Genomic DNA, 7315 nt, shown 5'->3' with positions numbered 1-7315 from the left:
ATCATCTATTCAACATTCAAAGTCATTAAAAATAAATTTAGACTTTTTTGCCTTAGTTTTTCAAATACATAGCACAAAGAATCACATCGTTTAAGTCTGGCAAACACCAGTACAAAAGACCTTTTATATCCACCTGAGTCCTCCAGGTCTCACTAACCCAGCCAATGTTTCCCTTGTCTGACTCACTCCCAAACTCTGCCCTACCCAGGCTGTTCTGCCTTCTTTGCCTTCTTTGCGACCCTTTTACTCTTACCCTTTGCTACCCTCTTCCTGATCTTCCCTGGATCCTTCATGCAAGTAGCTCCAGGCCCTTTCTAATTTGAAGCAATCCAGTCTTTCAAATTCCAGTTCCATGGCTCTGCTCATAACCTTCTAATTCCATGGCTCTTCTCATAACCTTGCCTCACTCAATAAAAGCACAAAAGCCTGGCAGAGAACAAAGGAAAACTCCCTAGTATATGTCAATACTCTGTGTTTAAAAGGTAGGCAGACAAAATAAACTTGGAATGATGTTTTATAGACATAATTGTATCCTCTCTCATGCTTTAATTTTTTTTCTTTTTCTTTCTTTCCTCATTCTTTCTTTCTTTAACGTTATATTATAAACACTATGCCAAATCCCTGTTTCTTTGAAAACCTGGTTTTTAATGTCTGTGGAATATTCTGTCACATACATGAGCCATAATGTATTTTTCTCATCCCCTAATGTTAGATCCAGTGACCCCTTAGTTGCCAAAGCAATTCAGCCCTCATCTCCTTGACTTTCTAAAGTACTTTGACACTAGTGACCACCCTCTGCCTTAAAATATTCTCTCATTGGCTTTCCTGATATCCTCTCAATCTCGCTCCTCTCTGACTGGTCATTCTCTTGCCTTCTGTGACCTGTCTTCCTCCTGCTCCCTGAATAAAATCCCTCTCCAAGGTTCCATTAGATTATTTCTTTTCCTCTCTTTACTCTCATTCCCTAGGTGGGTTCTTTCTCCCTTGGCTTCACCGTGAAGGATTCCCAGATCTTATAACTTCATCCCTAACCCCTTCCCAGTGTTCCACACCTGCATCTCCCCTGTCCATTGTACATGTTCGCCAAAATATAGTCCAGTCCCACCAACATGACTCAGCAACCAAAAGGAGCTATCCAGAAGCAGCTCAGCCTGCCTCCTCCCACCTGACCACAATGCTGCATGTCCTCAGGATTCAGCTCAATGCCTTGGAGTCACTACCAACCCTTTGCTTCACCCTCCATTTCACCAAGTCACCAAGCCCTAAAGAATCTACTTCTGACATGTCTCCCATGACAGTTTCTTACTTTGGATTCTCACTGCTTCATTCAGACTGTGAATGGGGTCAACAATTTTCATCTCCTATTTGCATTCACCTCCTACTTGGTCCTTCCTCCTCCTCCTCTGTCTCTGTTCTTTCCAATCCATCCTACCCATCAATCTTCCTGAAGTCTGACTTTAGTTAGGTGACTTACCTGTTCGGTAATCTTCAGTGGCTCCCTATTACTTAACCAAATTGAATTCTGACATTTAAGGTACAATTCAATAGGACTTGCCAAACAATTTCCCTAATCTCACTTCTCTCCTCTTCCCATACATATCTTGGAGGGGGAATAGCATGGCTCCCGAGTCGAATCCCAACCTAGTAGTGCTATAGCCTTGGGTAAATTATTTAAGTCATCTGAGCCTCTGCTTCCCCATCCATAAAATGGTAGTATTAGCAGCATCTACCTCATGTGTGATTATGAGGATAAGATGAAAAAAATATATATAAAGTATATAATATCCAGCATACAGTAGGTTCTTGATAAATATCACTTACTACTTTTATTACATCACTACAGTCAAACTGAATTGCTAGGTTTTCCCATATAAATTTTACAACTTATTTCCCCTCCTCCTAATTTTGCTCCTACCCTTCCCTCTGCCTAACTTTGACACAACATCTTTGCCTTCTGAAAGCACCTCCTAGACCTAAGGCCCTACTCAGGTGCTGCTTTCTCTGTGAACTTTTCTTTGACCGCCAGCCACAGGAGCTCTCTTCTTGCTCCTCTGAATGGTAGGGCTCTGCTTCCAGCGCTCTGAGGCATTTATACTGCCTTCTGGTGAGCTGTGTGAATGCTTTATCTCCTACAAATCAGGGCAGGACCATGTCTTCCTCTTGTTTAATTTCCTCTACACTGTCCAGCACAGGATCTGGCACAAAGTTGAAACTCAGGAAACTTTAATGGAAAGATTGAGTGGACGACACTTCCTGTTTCTCATCAATAAAGTTTCATCTTCACACTCATCTGTTAAATATTTATTCTCTTTTTAATACATCTTATTAAGCCTAGGATTAATCAATATGGTTCCTGCTCTCTCAAAGCTTACAGCTAGTTCAGATTATGCTTTCAGAAACTAGAATGAAAACAAGTCAGGGCAATATTTAACAATGTGTTTAATCAACTATAATCAAATTTCATAATGTATAATCTAGACAGACAGTTATTCCCGGGTGGTCAAGCTAGGGAGGAGTCTGTAGGAATTAGAAGGTGAGATGGGGAGGGGCGGAGGCAGAAATCTTCACCAGAAGGTGGAGCAGACAGTTGAATTCAGTTCAGGAAAGTAGGAGGAAAAATAATTTTACAGAAGAATAATCATACCTGCTTTCATGGAGGTGGGGGGAAAGAGGGAAGGAGTGTAAACTAAGAGGAGCGTGTCATCTACTTAGTTAATGACTCTTTGTCTTGGAGTACTGGTGGAGGACAATGGACACCAGCTACATTGTTCACAAGTGGTAATTATCATGACTACAAACACCAGGGATTAATATTTACCTATCGAAAACCAGATGAGTAATGGGTGTCTCCCAAGCCTGTAACTGAAAGCACCCTCTACACTCTAAGTCCCCACTCAGGTGCTGCTTTCTCTATTATACAACTGCTATTCCTGGAGAATCAATGTTGATTAACGATGTTTCTGGCCAGGCATGGTGGCTCCCGCCTGTAATCCCAGCACTTTGGGAGGCCGAGGCGGGCAGATCACCTGAGGCCAGGAGTTCGAGATCAGCCTGGCCAAATGGCGAAACCCTGTCTCTACTAAAAATACAAAAAAAAAAAACAAAAACCAAAAACAAAAACAAAACTAGCCAAGCCTGATGGTGGGCTCCTGTAATCCCAGATACTCGGGAGGCTGAGGCATGAGAATCACTTGAACCCAGGAGGCGGAGGTTGCAGTGAGCCCAGATCGTGCCACTGCACTCCAGACTGGGTGATGGAATGAGACTCTGTCTTTTGCTTTTCTTTTTTTTTTTTTTTTTTTTTTTTGAGACGGAGTCTCGCTCTGTAGCCCAGTCTGGAGTGCAGTGGTACGATCTCGGCTCACTGCAAGTTCCGCCTCCCGGGTTCATGCCATTCTCCTGCCTCAGCCTCCCGAGTAGCTGCGACTACAGACGCCCACCACCATGCCCGGCTAATTTTTTTTTTTTTTTGTATTTTTAGTAGAGACGGGGTTTCACTGTGTTGGCCAGGATGGTCTCGATCTCCTGACCTCGCGATCCGCCCGCCTCGGCCTCCCAAAGTGCTGGGATTACAGGCGTGAGCCACCGCGCCCGGCCTGAGACTCTGTCTGAACAATAAACAAACGTTTCTGAGTTTTGCTTTTTCTATTTTGAAGCTCCCAATTGCTGTTCAGGTTAATAAGATCACAGCTCTATGCTTCACCTAAGAGAAGAGGGTTTAGCAGGAAGTCCGACTTGCCTCTCAGTCACAGATGGTTGTAAGGCATGAGCCGATTGTTAAGTTGAGGTATAATTTAAAGAATCCTAGAAAGAAACGCGCATGTCTGAAAATACACCCTTATATCTCCTGAAGTTGTATCCAGTTCCCTTCTTTACAACTGCAAGCATTCCTGAAGAAGGCCACAGAAAAGTCTCTAATCTTTTGGCTTGAATGTGATTAGCATCCTTTAAGAGGAGGAGAGAAGGCAAGGAACGAGAGAGATGAGGACAGGTCCCTGAGCAGGAAAGGTGAGGGACAAAATAACCCGCACCCTGTCAGGTCTAAAGACGCTTTCGGTCCCTCGCCTGCAGACCCGGGCCCGATTCCTCTGCTCCTGCAGGGGCCTGCAGTACGGGGGAAGCCAGCTTGGTGGAGTCCGCAGGCGCCCCCCTTGGAGATGCAGCACTGGCCTCGCAGTTCCCAGGCGGGAGAGCGCGGGAGGGCGGCCGGCGGGCTCGGGTCCTCGGTGGCTGGGGATGCAGCCATGTAAGGCCTTACGAAACGTGCAGAGCCGGCCCCGGCGCCGGCAGTACGGCCGCGGGGGGACGGACACCCACGCGGGAGACCGCCCCAAGCCCGCCCGCCGCGGACTGCGGAGACTTCCGCACAGGCGGGCAAACCGCGCTGCGTCCGCCCCGCCCCGGCCCGCCCTGCGCCGCGGGGCTCAGGGCCCACGACGCTTACTCAGGTGGAGTTTCCAGTTGAGCTCGGCTCGAGGGTTTAAATGGATGACGTGTTCCATCCGAAGTCGGAGTTCATGTGATCTTACTTCTGTGTCTAACCCCGTTCTCACCTCTATCCCTAAATTACTCTCTTCGGCTCCCACCCCTGAGCTCCCTCGCCTGACAGTGATCGGCACTCGTGCTGCCATCTGCAGGTGAAAGGGGAAATTGAGCGAACTCAAGTTGGGCGACCCACGCCTGGAGGAGGGCTTTCAGGACAGGGTAGCGGATATTCCAGATTACTGGAAATCCTGGAATTACTAAGATTTAGATATATTAAGCCCAAAGAGCACAACAATTGGCAAGAGACTTGATCTAGCCTCCACATCCTCTGGAAGTTTTCCTTTGGTTTGTTTTTCCATTATGCGGATTTGGCAGGGGATGAATGATAAATATTTGCACGAATGCAATTTAGGGCCGTAAAACAGATGTTCGCCACCGAGGCTTGTAATCGATGCACATCGGGCAGAGCTGGTTTTTTTACCAGCGCCACCTCCATGATGTTACTGTGATTTCCATCATGGGAGGCTCTGCCCTGCCTGTATTGCTCAGAAAGGGCGGTGTGCCATAACCAGTGGTCATATACGGGTCATTCTTAGCCTGGCGGGTTACCCATTACAGTGTTCTCTGTGCCATAGGAAGTCTTTTTTCAGGCATTCCAATGCTATGATTTTGAAAATGAATGATTATTTTTAAAATCATTTTAGAATAATTCCATTAGCATTATGGTTAAAGCGCCTTGGTGACCTTAAGAAAGTTACTTTTTCTCTCTGTGACTTAGTTTCCTCACATACTGATGGGAATAATACACAGGCCACATAGGACTGTGCATTTTAAATGAGATGATACACACAAGCACAGGAATATAACATAAAAGAGGATGTGCTCTAAGCTCAAAATGTCCAAGAAAAAAAAAAAAGGTGCTCTAAGCTCTAAACATCCAGTGTCAAAAAGTCAGGCTAGTTTGGGAATATGGGACAAATTACTTCACTTTTCTGTGCCTCAGTTTTCTCACCTGTAATATGCAGATGATGAAAGTATCTGTCTCACAGGTTATTTATGAGAATTAAATGAGATAAAATGTCTTCCATGCTTAGACACAGTAAGGATTCAATAAATGCTAGTCTTCTAAACCTTAGCTAGTCTTTACTATTTTCCAGCATTCTGTTGTTTGGAAGATTCTGGGTTTTAAACTCGCAGGTAAACAATCTTCATCTGTTTGTTCACTGTTTTACTTTTGTATTTAGTACAATCATATGCAATCCTTCTACCATCCTGGGAGGTAGGTGTCCTCATCCCCAGTTCACAGATGAAGAAGCTGAGGCTCATCATAGTTTAGTGCCATGCCTGATATCATCATACAGCATGTGGAGCCAGGGCACATACTGTCCAAGACTAGGGCTTTTTTTCCTGTATCACAGCTGCCTTTATACTTCCTCTAAATGTGATGAGCACCCATTTTATTTTACAAGCCTTTGCTAGATGCCCATGCAGTGTTTGAAATTTTTCAAGTTATGGCAACTTCCTAAAATAAGACTTGAAAATTTCAAGAAACTAAAAGAAATATACTTAGAGCCTTTTCTTCATGGCAAACCTTTTCTTCATGACTTATTAATGGCTTATTAGGTGTTGCTTTCGGAAGGAAGGGTGGAGGGGGCAGCAGGAGGGGCTGCTGGAAGTACCAGTGGCTCAGAAGTGACAAATGTGTTAAGTTCATGCATCTCCCTCCTTCCTAGCACCCCACATTCCCCTTTTGAAATGTTCCTCCCCTGTGGTGAAATTGCTTATTTTCATCCTCTTTCTTCCCTGACAGACTGTGATCTCTATGAAGCTCAAGACTGTGTCTAACATGTCAGTTCTCTAAAAGTTCTTTCAATTTTCTTTCTTTAAGAAATGCAGAGAAGAAACACACTTCACTTCACGAGTCAGGAAACAAGATGACTTACAAAAAAAAAAAAAAAAAAAAACAATAATAGATCCACACCAATCTGTAGATCAAGAGATTAGGGATAAATTTCATAATTTTGCCCAAATATCCAAGTGAAGATCCTTCTTTGATGATTAGTAATATTAATAATAATAACAACCAGCACTTATCAAATGCCAACCATGATCAGGCCCTATGCTAAGCATGTTAGATGTATTGGCACATTCGAGTCCTGCAGTAACTCCATATACTAGGTACGCTAGTCATTCTCATTCTACTGATCAAGAAGCAGGCTAAGAGAGAGCTTGGGCTCATCAGCATCCCCCAGCTAGTAAGTAATGTAGTAGACCTGGACTTGAACCCAGGCCTGTCTAACACTGAGAGAGAAGGCTCTAACCACTGCCCTGTGCTGCCTGCCAATGAGTGGCAGAATGCAGCAGGAGTGGCAGCTAGCTCAGGGGAGGTGCCCGATGTGGAACAATGGATGGGATGAGTGTGTGCATGCTTCCTATATGAACCAGCTTGATTCCTTCTCTTTTGTTTATTTTCCACTTCATCGACTGGGTTTGTACCACAGCCATCTTCTTTCGCTATGTCTGGCATCCCTGTCCCTGACCCAAGCCCAGAGTGATCTCTCCCCTAGTCCCTGACACCAGGGCAAGGGGAAATATCCAGTGTCAGAGATCAGCAAAACCCTCCATGTGACCACCAGACAGACTGGCACTCATCTTCCCAGCAAACTGCATCCACGCCTCCGATGAGTGGTTTCAATGGTGGTCAGCTAGGCCAAGATCACGTCTCTCCCTCAGTAAGTCCCAGATGCCCAGGTCACAGGGAACAACTGCCTGTTGCATGCTCCTGTCCCCAAAGGCCAAATCTTTCCACTCAGTTTATGCAGTCCTGAAG

This window comes from Theropithecus gelada, chromosome 13 (genome assembly GCF_003255815.1).
Source record: "Theropithecus gelada isolate Dixy chromosome 13, Tgel_1.0, whole genome shotgun sequence".
Classification (NCBI taxonomy): domain Eukaryota; kingdom Metazoa; phylum Chordata; class Mammalia; order Primates; family Cercopithecidae; genus Theropithecus; species Theropithecus gelada.
Note: the sequence above shows the minus strand (reverse complement) of the source record.